At 36.5% G+C, this 16,986-nt stretch overlaps 1 protein-coding gene and 2 long non-coding RNA genes across 6 annotated transcripts in view; all 3 read right to left on the bottom strand.

Annotated features, from left to right (window-relative positions):
- The window catches only part of LOC127881603 (uncharacterized), a 638,632-nt gene that overhangs the window by 117,962 nt on the left and 503,684 nt on the right, over nt 1–16,986 (bottom strand). The window lies entirely within an intron of this gene.
- LOC127881661 (uncharacterized) lies at nt 2,039–10,017 on the bottom strand. 4 transcript variants are annotated; one of them, XR_008050187.1, is made up of 6 exons: nt 9,922–10,017; nt 5,620–7,318; nt 5,040–5,152; nt 4,408–4,511; nt 3,487–3,696; nt 2,039–3,031 (listed from the first exon to the last, which is right to left on the bottom strand). It is a non-coding gene; the product is annotated as an uncharacterized LOC127881661 (long non-coding RNA). The 4 variants fall into 4 exon arrangements; XR_008050183.1 differs by lacking the exon at nt 4,408–4,511 and having other exon boundaries at nt 5,620–5,830; nt 6,821–7,318; XR_008050188.1 differs by lacking the exon at nt 4,408–4,511 and having other exon boundaries at nt 5,620–5,830; nt 7,023–7,318.
- Nucleotides 10,099–16,357, bottom strand: LOC127881688 (uncharacterized). The gene is made up of 5 exons (XR_008050193.1): nt 15,906–16,357; nt 13,827–14,371; nt 13,089–13,215; nt 10,525–12,274; nt 10,099–10,351 (listed from the first exon to the last, which is right to left on the bottom strand). It is a non-coding gene; the product is annotated as an uncharacterized LOC127881688 (long non-coding RNA).

Genomic DNA, 16,986 nt, shown 5'->3' with positions numbered 1-16,986 from the left:
GTTTAACAAAAAATATTTGTTTACATAGTTGTCCTTAATTAAAAGTTGTTTCCGATGCCTTAAATATATTTTTCTCTTCAGAATGTGTTATGCTGTATTATTTTAACAGTTCAATACATATATTATCATTCACACAAGCATTTTTTTTATAACAATGGTTCGTAGATGAATGTGAAATATGATTTGTAAGGAATATGTATTTCTTAAAATTATGAAGAATAATGAAGAGTGACAAAAGTGTTATACAGGAATTACGGGTGAGAGACAGTTACAATAAAACAAAATGTGCTCTCCAGGTTCAATAGGGGAAAGCTATATACAAGTGGAAAGCCAATCATTGAAGATGTTATAAGTAATAACAACAAAGTATCACTAAACAATACTAGTCCACATAAATGGTTATGTACTTTATTGAGTGCATCATCAATATTAGATCGGGAAATACATTATTACCAACATCAACATGTTTAATTATTTACATACAACATTTTGTATAGAAATGGTGGACAAAAACAACAGCATAAGTGTAGTGCGCTTTGTCTTATAGTACGAAAATCACAATAAAAGTACGCACGATTATAGACAAAATTCAGCTCAGTAAGCCAGAAAATATAAACACGTAAAAATAAATGCAACAGATGCCCGGTTACAGTTTAGATACTATTTTAACTTTTAATATAAAAATCATTTTTAACAGTTATTTAACAGATATTTACACAATTCAGACATAGGCATAAAAAATCATGCATGAATTTAGAAAGACCCTGATCAATATGAAGCACACAAGCGATTGAAAAGTGCCTACGTGTACTTTCCATAGATATTATTAATGTATTAATTTGCTTATTCAAAATGCTTATTTGGAGTCGACGAACATATTTAAACATTACATTTCAAGTTGCATTTGATACGGTTTTACGAATATATCTTATATTTGTGTTTGGTAACATTTTGTGTTTAGCTCAACGTACAAATTAACTCATAATGAGTGTTAGTCTATGTATCAATTTGATCAACATGTCACACAATTTACAAACATCAAGCTATTTTCAGCTATTCTACAACATAACAACCATGTTTCATGCATTCAATAAATGTTAAAAATAAACAACTGCAAGTTTAAGGAAATCTGGTCTTAAAACATTTGCTGAACTTTAACAATGGGAGATTTACAGAAAATGGCTCCATTGAAGGCACTGCACTGACATCAATTGTGGGAATGTTAACATAAAAGGTCAAACACATTGTTACAAAACTAATAAAATGTCAAACTTTATTATCAGCAATACGTCAATACGTTCACGTTTAATATAAGCACAAACATAAGTGTTTATTCCACATACACTTACAAAGCAGACATCTTTGTTTATATTTTGTTAAGCAAATACTATTGCTCTCTACTCTACCAATAGAGACAATTTCATTTTTTTGACAATTGTTAGCATATGACAACACTATTCCTTAATTTGTAAATGACTGATTTCAAATAACAAGGTACTAAATTTTCTTTAGATAATGTAAAACAAAATTAAACTTATTTTAAGTAGTTGTTCTTCATTAAAAGCAGTTGATATAACAAGGTGTTTATATTTCATTGAGTACATTTTTCTCTTCAGAATCTGTTACTGTGCATTATTTTAACAGTTCAATACATATATGAGGATTCACACAATCAATATTTTTTATGACTATGATGTGTACAAATTAATGTAAACAGTGAGTTTATCTTATAAAAATTGCAACAATAAATAAATAATGTACGTTTAAAATACTATTGTTTCACAGTGTTGCTCTGTATATAAATGTCAAATATACCTCTACAATGTATGCAGTGATCAAGAGATATTGATTACCAGTAAGATACTCAGTGATTAAAGAGGATACATTTTGGTCGTCTTCATATGCATATACTAATATAAAGCATTATAAACTATTATGTCCGAAAATAAATTTAAACACTTATGAGCATCTAAGTCTATGATCTAACAACACAAATTAACATTTATAACTTTTGCCACTTAATAAAACTCGAAAATTTTTTTTTTTTTAATTTTCAGGTTTTCCTTAAAGTTTTCCCAAAAATGCAAGAGCCATTCTCGACTATTTAACAAACAATATCCATTGAAATCAACAAAGTACTGGTAGTAAATACAGAATCGACACTTTTAGGTAAATTACATAAGTGTGCACATAATTTATTTGGATTTCCACGAATGCTATTAAACAAGATTCTTGTTCGAAAACCGACCCGAATGTGCAAATTTATTAGTATTTTTTTTTAGAAAGATTGATAAACAGAAAAGCTGAAGCGTAAAACTTCTAAACCTTTCTTTACACTACTTTTATCTAGCTTATCTATAATACGGGTAAAAAAACAGAAAACTGAAACATGTTTTATAACATGAAAATACTCCAATATTTTATTAATGTTGTCCAAGTTACCAACCTCATTTAGACAGCTTTGTCACACTTTGAAAGTCTTTGATTAAAGCATATTTCCCATTAGTTTACCATTATCGGGATCACAATATGTAGTGATATCATAATATAGACAAAGAGATTGCATATACGAGCAATATGCGTGCTTTTAAAATACTTAACATGCTATATTGAACACAATATTTCAACATAAAGACTGACAGCATAACAATTCCCATAAAGCATAAACTATTGTTTTTGTATGAATATAACTTGGTTGGTCACATATAACATAAAACGTAAGCTTTTGTGTTTTTTAATACAGCTTGGCTGGCAACATACAACATGTGGCTGTTGACATGGCTTTGTGGCTTTCCACTTGAATTGTTGTGATGTGTCATTCTGCAATTTCGATCTGAACAAGGTCATTCATTTTCACCCGTCATAACATTCAAAGAGTAAGTGCTGAACAAACCAGGAGGTATATGAAGACTAGCACATGTTAAACAGTATGTAACTCTGAGCTTCTTAGGTTTGACTGGGATCAATATGTTAACAATTGCTGCAACAGGCTGTGTTTCCGATTGGATGGTTTGATTTTCTCAAATTGCATCTGAAAAAAGAAAGACTCGTTACTGTAGATGTCAGTTTTTTATTTATTTTTATACCGATGACAAATCAAGAACAAGCACAGCACTTGATTCAGAATGTTACAACTAATCTGATTTGAATCCATTGAGGCAATGATGGTCCTGAGACTATTTATAAAATAATGATAGATAATAAATAGTTAAAATGGTTTGAAATCATGCACCAACATTTTGCTTTTGTCTCAAAATTCCAATAATTTAAAAGACAAAGAACCAAAATACACAAGTAGACAAGTTCACAGAATGGCAAATATCTTTGGTTTAATCACACTAGAAGCAATACTTTTTGAGTTTAGACTTGACATACAAATCCAACAGCTGGATGTACGTATGGACGGACAAATGTACATCTACATGCACTCACACATCTCTGAACTTGGGAGCATGTAAAAAACATCCACACGACAAGAACACTCACCTGAAGTTTGTTCTGCAAGATCTGTACAGACTAAGGGTCCTGTACCATGGATATACCAGAATCTTGAGATGATGACTGCTGCTGGTTCATGTGCTGTTATTATGTTCATAGACTGAGGGTTCCACACCATAGACATGTCAGAAACTCCAATGATGACTGTTGCTGGTTCAAATGTTTCAAAAACAAACCAACGCTTTGCTATCCGGGTTTCTGGAATTAAGTTTGTCATGTGTTAATTAAGACAACAATTTTTAAGACTTTACTAGCATTTCATAAAAATTGTCAAGTATCAAAATGCGGGTTCAACCCTGGCAACACACTTAATACTCTATGAAAAAGCCATTAACTTTAAAAAATAAAGCTTTGTCATAGACGTGGCGAACACCCCTACATGAAGAGCTGATGATAAGAATTTGAAATGCTGAATGTTTAAAACACACCCGCTACCCTGCGACCTAGTTTTTGGCACGGCATGGCCCATGTTCGAACATTGCCTAGAGATCATCTAGATTAAACTTCTGACCAAGTTTGTTGAAGAGCAGATGATAAGTACTTGAAATAGAGAGCGGATACCAAACTTAATGTGTAAAACGCATTTAATGACCCCATGACCTAGCTTTTGGCCCGGCATGGCCCATGTTCGACAATGGCCTACAGATCATCTATAAAAAAAAACGTCTGAGCAAGTTTGGTGAAGAGCGGTTGATAAGTACTTGAAATTGAGAGCGGGCACCAACTGATTACGTAAAACGCACTAAGTGACCATGTGACCTTGTTTTTGGTCCGGCATGGCCAATGTTCAATTGTTTCCTATAGACATCTAAATAAAACATCTGACCAAGTTTGGTGAAGATTGTATGAAAAGTACTTTAATAAGAGAGAAGACAACATGCTGAATGTTTAAAACAAACTAAGTGATACCATGCCCTAGGTTTTGATCCTGCATGACCCATATTCACACTTGACCATGACACCATCTAGATACGACTTCTGACAAAGTTTGGTGAAGATCGGATGAAAACAACCTGAATTAGAGAGCGAACACTTAATACGGATTGACCGTCAGACCGACAGACAGACAAGTTCACTCCTATATACCCCCTAAACTAAAACATCACTGACCCCTCTTCGTAATTCAATGTTATTTTAAGGACCACACTTACGTTGATATGGAACATGATTTTGTAAAGATTGAAAGAGTCAGATATGTTGGTACCTGCTGATGAATTGTTTGCTGTTGTTGTTGTTGTTGTTGTGGTTTTGAGTTTTAATATAACTCTAGATGTTAAATTTAAAATGCAAGTTTGAGGGTTTAACTTGAAACTTGTGCACTTTTTTCAAATTTCTTTATAAGATAAAGTAGTTTGTGGCTGAAGCCTTACACTTAGATAAACTGGTCAATTAATTGAAGAGCAGAAACCCCAGTTTGTATTGGGTTTAACCTATCGGGTATTTGTGAAAGCTTTATTGCATCAAAATGTTTAGGCTATTACAACTGGGTCTCCTGAATGCTTTGCCACAGTGGCCCCTTTTGAAATGGCAAGGTGACTTACCTATTGAGATGCAGAGTTTGATAATGTGAACATCGCTCAATGGGCTTGAACTTGTGAGTATAAGACCTCTGTGAACAGATAGAAAGACCTTAGGGCATCCCAGGAATGTGTCCCTGTAAACCAAATAATTCAATGCATTCTGAAATGTCATCAGTTATATAAGAAGTCAATCAATTTTGTTTGAGTATACAAATATTTAAGAAATAAATTATGTTTAAGGATCTTGATACAAATGGGATATACACTAAACACTTGATACTAACATATCCTTCTATATATTGTTCACTTGATACAAACATTTTGTATCCCTCTGGAACCAATATTTATAAAGTTACGTGCAACACTAAAAGGTGGGACGGATATAAGGAAGGTTGAAAGAAAGGACGGGGTGAATTACTGAGCCCTTTCAAGGCAAAACAAATGGCTGCTATTATAAATATTTAACACTTAAATAAATGATTTGTTTAAGCTAGCAGCCAGGATACAGTTATATCAATATTAAACACACCCAAACTGTTCAAATTGAAATTTGGAGTGAAACACTGCACATTATATATGATTAATTACATTACCAACCTACCTTATTGGCGAGGTTATCTTGGCCCCTGGCCAAGAAAGTATGGAGCCCCAGGATCAGTGTGGCTCCACCCTGTGGGTAGGACTAGTTGAGCATTTGCCCAAAGGTCCTGGGCCAGGAAGTGTCACTGGGCGTCTGGGCCCAGCTGACCAGACAGCCTGTTGTTCAGCTAGGTACCGATCTATGAGTGCATGGGTTCCTGTAGGAACAGGCTCTTAAAACAATATCCAGTAATTTTAATCAATATTGAAAATAAATAAAGAAAATAATATTGAAATGAGCTGAAGGCTTTTACATAATTATTTTACTACATTAAATATAATTTTACAATTCTATTAAAGCAGATTTTTCTGCAAGGATAAACTTTTGGTTCAGGGGCTGAATTTCGGTCGAAAATATACAAAACTTCATGCCCTGACCTTCTATGATTAAAATTGATATCAGATCAAGTGCTATTTGCATTTTATTTACTTAGTGTGATCAATTTAAAAGCACATAATTCCCATTTGATGCTAGGAACTTTTCAGGCACATAAAATACTGATGTAAAGTGTAGTATATGAGACTCAATCTGGGAAAATAGGGCTTAATGTATGTGCAGTCTGCACAGGCTAATCTGGGATGACACTTTAATAGGACTTAATGTTTGTGCAGTCTGCACAGGCTAATCTGAGATGACACTTGAATAGGACTTAATGTATGTGCAGTCTGCACAGGCTAATCTGGGATGACACTTTAATAGGACGTAATGTTTGTGCAGTCTGCACAGGCTAATCTGGGATGACAATTTAATAGGACTTTATGTATGTGCAGTCTGCATACGCTAATCTGGGACGACAATTTAATAGGACTTAATGTATGTGCAGTCTGCACAGGCTAATCTGTGATGACACTTTAATAGGACTTAATGTGCAGTCTGCACAGGCTTATCTGGGATGACACTTTAATAGGACTTAATGTATGTGCAGTCTGCACAGGCTAATCTGGGATGACACTTTAATAGGACGTAATGTTTGTGCAGTTTGCACAGGCTAATCTGGGATGACAATTTAATAGGACTTTATGTATGTGCAGTCTGCATACGCTAATCTGGGACGACAATTTAATAGGACTTAATGTAGGTGCAGTCTGCACAGGCTAATCTGGGATGACAATTTAAGCACATACATGAAGCCCCATATCCCAGAACACCACTAAGATACTACTTATTGTTCTTGTTGCTGCTGCTGCTGTGACTGGGCCAGACAGAGATGGAGCGAGTCCCGACGCTGAAGTCGCCACCTCAAACCCGAGAATTGCCGACAACAACTGTTGTTGAATGGCGTCAATCGCATACTGCTCTCCAGGCCTAAGGTTCACATTATTCGAGAACAACATATCGAGTAGTCACATTAATGGACGCTCTACCTGTTGGATCAGATCGTTTCAGTTCGAGCGACTTGTACGGCATAATTTGTCGACGCCCATCATCCAATTGTTGCTAAGCGACATCGATGCTGAGACGGAAGTCTAACTCACCAAGGCTCTGCTGTTGGAAGTGTTGATGTAGCCAACATGGGAGAAGATATTGATAGGAGGCTTGGTAGTCTGACGCAAGACGTCTTCGTGCTGAATTTCTTAAGCAATTGTAGTATTTGTGCAAGAAGGGGGTTGTCATCGACATTCACTTCAATGACGTTTGTCATGTTTGCTAGTTAAGTTCACTGAAAAGGAAATGGAAAGTAAACTAAAACCGGATTGTTTAGTGACACATGAATAAGCCTTGCAACACCTTACCTTACAGACCTGTTTTTTAAATGCCAAACATTGTGCCTATAATTGATATTTAGAATATTGCAATTAATTTTTCACTAATTAGAACTCAGAATAACGTAGTATCAATGTTTTACGCGCACCAACTTGAAATTGGAATTTTTTGTGTTTGTAGCAAGGTGTAATATTTATTTTTTTGTAAATCAAAAACAGGCATTACTTGAGCAATTTAGAATGTGAGACTGTACACCTTTAATTGTGTGACTATAGAACTTTAAATGTGAGACTTCATAATTTTAAATGATACTCAGCAATTTAAAATGTGAGACAACACAACTTTAAATGTTACAATCTACATTTTTAAATGTGAGTCTGCACACCTTTAAATGTGAAAGTTTATGACTTATACCTGAGACTTAACAACTTTTAATGTGAGACAATATAACTGTATGGCATTTAATAAGAAACAATAGATGTGAGTTCAAAATAGTTATTAAACTTAGTGAAATAAGCAAACTAGAGCTTTGTCACAGACGTGACGAATACCCCCACATGCCGCATTGACACATAATATTTTGCATGTCATCTTCACAAAAAACAGCGGACACCATGCTCAATTTTTAAAACGCGCTAAGTGACCCCTTGACCTAGTTTTTGACCCAGAAAGGCCCATGTTCTAACTTGGCCTTAAGATCATCTCCATAAAACTTCTGACCAAGTTTGGTGAAGATCGAATGTAAACTACTTGAATTAGAGAGCGGACACCATGCTGAATGTTAAAAAATGCACTAAGTGACCTGGTGACCTAGTTTTAGGCCTGGAATGGCCCATGTTCTAACTTGGCCTAGAGATCATTAAGATAAAACTTGTGACCAAGTTTAGTGAGGATTGGATGAAAACTACTTTAATTAGAGAGCGGACAACATGGTGAGGTTTAAAACTCACTAAGATACCCCGTGACATAGTTTTTGACCCGGCATGACCCATATTCAAACTTGACCTAGACATCATCTAGATACAACTTCTAACCAAGTTTGGTGAAGATTGGATGAAAACTACTTGAATTATAGAGCAGAAAACATTGTGATGTTCAAAACGCAGTAACTGACCAACTGACCATGTTTTTGACCTGGCATGACCCATATTCAAACTTGACCTAAACATTATCAAGATACAACTTCTGACCAATTTTGGTGAAGATTGGATAAAAACTATTTGAATTAGAGGGCGGACAACATGGTGAGGTTTAAAACACACTAAGTGACCCCGTGACCTAGTTTTTGACCCGGCATGACCCATGTTTGAACTTGACCTACACATCATCTAGTTACAACTTCTGACCAAGTGTGGTGAAGATCTGATTTAAACTACTTGAAATAGAGAGCGGACACCATGTTCAATGTGTAAAACGTATTAAGTGACCCTGTGACCTAGCTTTTTATCTGGTATGGCCCATGTTCGAACTTGGCCTTCAGCTCATCTAGATAAAACTTCTGACCAAGTTTGGTGAAGATCGGATGAAAACTACTTAAATAAGAGAGAGGACACCATGCTAAATGTTAAAAAACGCACTAAGTGACCCAGTGACCTAGTTTTTGACCCGGCAAGGCCCATGTTTGAAGTTTGCCTTAAGATCATCTAGATACAACTTCTAACCAAGTTTGGTGAAGATCGGATGAAAACTACTTGAATAAGAGAGCGGACATCATGCTGAATGTTTAAAACGCACTAAGTGACACCGTGACCTAGTTTTTGACCCGGCAAGGCCCATGTTCGAACTTAGCCTAGGCATCATGTAGATGCAAGTTCTGACCAAGTTTAGTGAAGATCGGATGAAAACTACTTGAATTAGAGAGCGGACACTTAATACGGACCGACAGACAGACCGACAGACAAGTTCACTTCTATAAACCCCCTAAACTTCGTTTGTGGGTGTATAATTAAGCCAGTTATTCTGATAAAAAACTTTAACATGTGCTATAACTAGGGGCTAGCTCTGTGCAGAGTTTATTTTTACCATTTTTGGATTGGGACAATTAAAAATCATAGTGTTTTGAATTAAATTGGGAAAATGGTTGTAGTTTTTGCTAAACATAATTTAAAAAATTGAGAATAAGTGCTATCAAGATAAATTGCACTAAGGTTCAACTTATAGAGCTGCATAAGGAAACAAACTCAATTTGTAACCTATTAAAACATTGTTTCGGGTCAAACCTTGAATTGAGAACTATAGCCAGTAATTATGGAAAAAATAAACTGTTTAAGATTAGGCATGGGACTCAATTTTGGCCCCAATTTCGACAAATAAATAACACTGTATGATCTCACCTGAAGCTCAAGAAACTGAGCTGATATGCTGGCCTAGCTGATATTGCCAAAGGCTGAATTTGAGTTCTGATTAACTCAATGTTGCAATCAAAACATTCTTTTTCTTCCGGGAAACCATGAATTGAGAACTTTAGCCAGTAATCATGGATATAGACTTTATGAGATAAGAATGGGGCTGAATTTCGGCCCCAATTTCAACAAAATAATTAACACTGTAAGGTCTCACCTGAAGTTCAAGAAGCTGAGATGACATGCTGGCCTTGCTGATATTGCTAAGAGACGAGTTTGAGTTTTGATTTCTTCAGGTTGAGAGTGGAAGGGCATATTGGACCACACAACAAAACTGCTGTTATTTTTCAAAGCCTTCTCTCACATCAATTCAATGCGAGGCCTTTTAGACTCGGAGTGCTAAGTGCTCATAACAGAAACTAGACGTGTTCACTTTAAGCACCTTGTTAAAAATAGTGGGCGTAATTTGCGTCTGTTGCACACCCCATGGATGTATGGATCTCTTAGTGTTTACAACAAAGTCATTACTGCCTTTCTGTGTCAGCATGGATGTATTGTGCTCTGGGTGTTTACATCCAAGTCATTACTGCCTTTCTGTCTCAGCATGGATGTATCGTGCTCTGAGTTCACAGCAAAGTCATTACTGCCTTTCTGTGTCAGCATGGATGTATTGTGCTCTGGGTATTTACATCCAAGTCATTACTGCCTTTCTGTGTCAGCATGGATAAATTGTGCTCTGAGTTCACAGCAAAGTCATTACTGCCTTTCTGTGTCAGCATGGATGTATCGTGCTCTGAGTTCACAGCAAAGTCATTACTACCTTTCTATGTCAACAAGGATGTATTGTGCTCTGTGTTCACAACCAAGTCATAACTGCCTTTCTGTGTCAGCATGGATGTATTGTGCTCTGTGTTCACAGCCAAGTCATATCTGCCTTTCTGTGTCAGCATGGGTGCATCGTGTTCTGTGTTCACAGCCAAGTCATTACTGCCTTTCTGTGTCAGCATGGATATATCTTGCTCTGGGTGTTCACAACCAAGTCATTACTGCCTTTCTGTGTCACCATGAATGTATTGTGCTCTGAGTGTTCACAGCATAGTTATTACTGCCTTTCTGTGTCAGCATCCATATATCTTGCTCTGGGAGTTCACAGCATAGCCATTACTGCCTTTCTGTGTCAGCATGGATATATCTTGCTCTGGGTGTTCACAGCATAGTCATTACTGCCTTTCTGCGTATGCGTGGATATATCGTGCTCTGGGTGTTCACAGCATAGTCATGACTGCCTTTCTGTTTCAGCATGGATGTATTGTGCTCTATGTTCACAGCCAAATCATTACTGCCTTTCTGTGTCAGCATGGGTGTATCGTGTTATGTGTTCATAGCAAAGTCATTACTGCCTTTCTTTGTCAGCATGGATGTATTGTGCTCTGGGTGTTCACAACCAAGTCATTACTGCCTTTCTGTGTCAGCATGGATGTATTGTGTTCCGGGTGTATACAGCATAGTCATTACTAACTTTCTGTGTCAGCATGGATGTATTATGCTCCGGGTGTTCACAGCATAGTCATTACTGCCTTTCTGTGTTAGCAAGGATATATCTTGCTCAAGGTGTTCACAGCATAGTCATTACTGCCTTTCTGTGTCAGCATGGAAATATCTTGCTCTGGGTGTTCACAACCAAGTCATTACTGCCTTTCTGTGTCAGCATGGGTGTATTGTGTTCTGTGTTCACAGCCAAGTCATATTGCCTTTCTGTGTCAGCATGGATGTATTGTGCTCTGGGTGTTCACAACCAAGTCATTACTGCCTTTCTGTGTCAGCATGGATGTATTGTGCTCTGGGTGTTCACAACCAAGTCATTACTGCCTTACTGTGTCAGCATGGATGTATGGCGCTCTGGGTGTTCACAACCAAGTCATTACTGCCTTTCTTTGTCAGCATGGATGTATCGTGCTCTGGGTATTGACAACCAAGTCATTAGTGCCTTTCTGTGTCAGTAACATTGCCAAAAGTCTGTTCTATTATGATATTTTGGCCGCTGAGAGGACAATCTGGGGCAGTCCGCAACCCTACTGTTGTCCAAACTATCAACAGCAGATGTATCCCACTACGAAAGCTTACGCTTTTATTGTTCCTTGATTTTCTTCCGTTCAATTTCTGTTTGTCCCATAAAGATTGGAACAACTTATTGAAATTTTTATTCTTCATGATATTTGTTGTGATGTCCAACAGCAACAACTGACTGTTAGCGTTACCATAACTACTGCTATAACTGTTTGTGTCTGTAACACTCGTCCCTTTCAGGCCCACGCGGAACTCTAGCTTAACAAAACTACCCAGGCTTATGTTTGGAAAACGTGACGTGGGCATTGCGTTTGTTCAGAACAGAATCATGCTCAGAATTTGCTGCAGAACGGAGTTGTTCAACGATGCTGACTTTTTGTGGCAGGCGGTCAAGGGAGAGGAGCTAGAAGTCAAGGGAGGGGAAGGGTCGTTCTGGACTGGGGCTCCTGCAGGCGGGACTGGTGCGGTTGCTGGGCCAACTCGATATCAATGCTGGTGCTCTGCTGAAAACAACAACACAGTGGGTGATAGGAACTTGTTGCAAATTATTTTACAATCTATCACAGCTTATTTATCTATTAGCCAATTTTTTGCTGCATAACAAAAAGAAGGAAAACCATCTGGTTAAACATTTAATATTTTTTTATTGTACTTATTCTATTAATCAGGTCTACGCTGCTGACCAAGGCCTTTTTTCCAGACGCTAGGCATAAATGGGTTAATAGTCCTTGTAAATTTAACTTAAATGGGAAATTTGTTAGCTTTTGGGGTAATACCGTGAATTCTTTTTCTCAGCAAAGTAAGAAAATAGATATGTTTACGAGCACCTGCGGAATCATGTAAACTTCCTCACTCCACTGAAAACAATAATTGACTGTCTTACCCCAAAAGCAAACAAATGTTCCTTTTTGAATATTGGCAATAATGGCATCAGTTATATCAGAAGTCAATCAATGTTGTTTGATTAAAAATATATTTAAGAAATAAAGTATGTTTGATGGATCTTCATACAAATGAGATATAAACTAAACACTTGATACAAACATTATATGTCCCTTTGGGACTTAAATAAGGATGAAAGGAAGGACAGGGAAAATTACAGACAAGGACAAATTTGTATGCTTCCACTCCCATCAAGCCCTTTCAAGGCAATACAAATGGCAGCTATTATAAATAGTTTACAATTACATAAATGATTTGTTTCAGTTAGCAGTACGAATAGAGTTTTATTAATATTAAACACACACAAACTATTTTTATTGACATTTGGAGTAAAACACTACAAATTATACATGGTAAATTAAATTACCAACGCACCTTATTGACGAGGTAGTCTTGGCCCCTGGCCAAGAAAGTATGGAGCCCCGGATTCAGAGTGGCTTCATCCTGTGGGTAGTACTATTTGAACATTTGTCCAAAGGTCCTGGACCAGGAGGAACAGGCTCTTAAAACAAAATGCAGGAATTAAATTAAATATTGAAAATAAATGAAGAAAACAATTTTTAAATGTGCTGAATGCATTTAAATATTTTTTTACTCAAATTAAAGAGAATTCAACAATTCGATTTAAGCAGATATTTTAATTATGCAAGGAGAAACTTTTGGTTCAGGGTTTGAATTTTGGCCCAAAAATAGACAAAACTATGTTCTGACCTTCTATGACTAAAATTGATATCATATCAACTTTTATTTATTATTTATTTTCCAAGTTTGATCAATTTAAAAACGAATAATTCACATTTGATGTTAGGAGCTTTTCTTCAATCAGGGATGACACTTTCATAGGACTAAATGTATGTGCAGTCTGCACAGGATATTCTGGGATGACACTTTAATAGGACTTGATGTATGTGCAGTCTGCACAGGATATTCTAAGATGACACTTTAATAGGACTTGATGTATGTGCAGTCTGCACAGGATATTCTGGGATGACACTTTAATAGGACTTGATGTATGTGCAATCTGCACAGGATATTCTGGGATGACACCTTAATAGGACTTAATATATGAGCAATCTGCACAGGATATTCTGGGATGACACTTTAAGCACATACATGAAGCCCCGTACACCAGAGCACCGCTCAGATACTACTTGTTGTTCTTATTGCTGCTGCTGCTGCTGCTGCTGCTTTGACTGGGCCATAGACAGAGATGGAGCAAGTCCCGACGCCAAAGTTGCCACCTCAAACCCGGGAATTCTTAACAACAACTGTTGTTAAATGGCGTCAATCCCATACTGGCATAAGGTTAACATTATTCGAGAGCAACTTATCGAGGTCAGTCGCAATAAAGGACAAGTCACGCAACACCTGCTCTATCTGTTGGATCAGATTGTTTCTGTGTAAGCGACTCGTCTAGAACAATTTGTCAATTCCCAGCATTGAATTGTTGCTAAGCAACATCGATGCTGGGATGGAAGTCGAACTCGTCAAGGCTCCGCTGTAAGAAGTGTTGATGAAGCCAACATGGGAGAAGATGTTTGGAGGCTTGCTACTCTGACGCAAGACGTTTTTGTGCTGAATTACTTAAGCGAAGGGGTCAGGATTGTCATCGACTTTCACTTCAACGATGTTTTTATCTTGGCGGCTTATAGAGTTTGCTGAAAAGAAAATAGAAAGTAAACTAAAACCCGATTGGTTTAGACTTAGTGACAAATAAATTTGCCCTGCAACAAAATACTTAACACACCTGCTCTTCAATGCCAAACGTTGCGTCTATAATTGATATTTAGAATATTGCAATTATTGTTTTACCAATAAGAACTCAGAATAGCGTTGTATCAATATGTTATGCCCCAAAAACTTAATATTAAAATTTTTGGGTTTAAAACCACGAAAAATACATAGTAAAGTACAGTTCATAGCAATGTGTAATTCTTTTTTTAACAAGAGATGTGTTTGTCAGAAACACAATGCCCCTACTGCGCTGCTTTGATTATATATTTTTGTTTTTGATTATAACCCTTTACAAATACTACTTCCCTTGTAAAAATGATCTGTACCTGCCAAATGCTAAACATAAATTATCTCCCTATTAAGCGTGTTACTTCCATTGGATTTGTTTTTACCTTTAATCTTGAAGGATGACTTTGACCTTTCACCACTTAAATTTTGCAACTCCATAAGATACACTTGCATGCCAAATATCAAATTGCGATTTTTAATATTGCAAAAGTTATGGCCTATGTTAAAGTTTTCAGACGGACGGACTGCCATACAGTTTAACTGCTATTTTGCCACCCTACCGGGGGCATACAAATAAATAAAAAAAACAGGCATGACTTCAGTAATTTTAAGTGCGAGACTGTCCCCCTTAATAGTTTTGACTAAAACAATGTGAGAATTAACAACTTAAAATGTATGACTATATAATTTTAAATGTGATTCTCTGCAACTTTAACTGTAAAACAATACAACTTTTAACATGACACTAAACAACTTAAAATATGAGACTGTACACATTTAAATGTGCATAACTTATTACGCAAGACTAAACAACTTTAAAGGATAGACAATACAACAAATCATAAGACACGATACTGTAAGTATATGAGTATTTGATCACACATGTTTTACCTATGGATTAGACAGAAATGCAAAAACAGATGAAAGTCTATGGTGAATTAAGTATATGATACTCTGTCTTGCTACAAGGGGCCATTATACTAGTAATTATAGCCTATTCTGGTTAAATCTATTATATGTACGTGATATTGAATCGATACTAGTTGATGTCTACATTTTATGCCATTGTTTTTGTAAGACAGACCTTAGATGTAAACTTTAGTCACTGGCGTTGAAAGTGTGTGCATAAGGATATGAAAGCAGTGCATAATAGTGATTTTGTCTTTGCAAACATCAGGTTTCTAATTTAAATAAAAATCTTAATCAGTTATACGTGAACACAAATATTTAACAATTTATAATTTTTGATGTGTATTTTAATTGTACTAAGTTTCAACTTATAGGGCTTAATAAGGCAAGTAACTCATTGTTGCAACCTATCAAACACTTATTTTGGCAAATATTGCATAGTAAATTTTAACCAGTAAATATTTATAAAAAACTTTTTGAGGAATGGGGCTGAATTTAGGCCCAATCTTTGACACAATTAATAACACTGTACGGTCTCACCTGAAGCTCAGAAGCTGAGCTGATATGCTGGCCTCGTGGATATTGTTAAGGGCCGAGTTTGAGTTCTGATTAACTTCAGGTTGAGAGTCGAAGAGCTACTGGACCATACAACAAAACTGGGGTCATGTTTTCAAGCCTTCTTTAGTCTCAATTCAATGCAATGCCCTTTTGGCTCGGAGTGCAAAGTGCTCGTAACAAAACCGGATGTGTTTACTTTTAGCAACTTGTTTTCAATAATGGGCGGATTTCGCGTCTGAGGCGCACCACATAAATAAATTGTGCGCTGAGGACAGTCCGTAACGCTACTACTGTCCTAACTATTTACAGCAGAAACACTTCTGAATGAATCGTTTCGATTGTTCCTTGATTTGCTCTCGTTCCTTGCTGAATATATAGATGTCTCATGGTTCAAACAGAAATCTCAAATCTAAATTCAAGCACTTTTCAAGGACTTTCCAAGACCAAATATTCATTTTCAAGTCCGTACACTGTACGTTAGTTTCCTTTAAATAAAATGCCTTTTCCATTTGCTTGGATTGGTCTTTCTTGTTTAAACTTTCATCAAAAGACACTGAGTACTGAGACACTGAGTACTGAGACACTGAGTACTGTCCACTAATTAAGTTATAGAACTATCAAGTACAGTTTTGAAATGTTCAGCTAGCCCCAAAACAGCCACATAATTATGCTTTGCTATGGTACTGTCATGGAACACAACCTGAAAAAACTTTGTAATGTTTTTATTGGAATTAAAGGATGGTTGTGTGCAAACGGTATAAATACCCAAAATACTTTCGCGTTCAACATATCATTTTTTTAAACGAATTTGTCTATGGATGTCTGCGAGTTTGATACTACAGCTGAAAGTTGCGAAGGTCCTGGAATTTGAATCTTCTATCTGCACACCCTCTGCATGTGGCTGTGCCTTCCTGGTTCGACACAGATGGGCTGTTGTTTTTTAAGTCTGTTTTAGATTTAACAGTTTTAACAATAGTACCTTCCTGTTTAACAAAAAACACATCCCAGGAACCCTGTTTGCTTCTCAATTTCATGCTTTCTTTGAGGGTTTTCACTTTCTTGT

The sequence above is a fragment of the Dreissena polymorpha genome, chromosome 1 (assembly GCF_020536995.1).
Source record: "Dreissena polymorpha isolate Duluth1 chromosome 1, UMN_Dpol_1.0, whole genome shotgun sequence".
Lineage (NCBI taxonomy): Eukaryota > Metazoa > Mollusca > Bivalvia > Myida > Dreissenidae > Dreissena > Dreissena polymorpha.
This window is presented reverse-complemented; position numbering and strand designations above follow the sequence as displayed.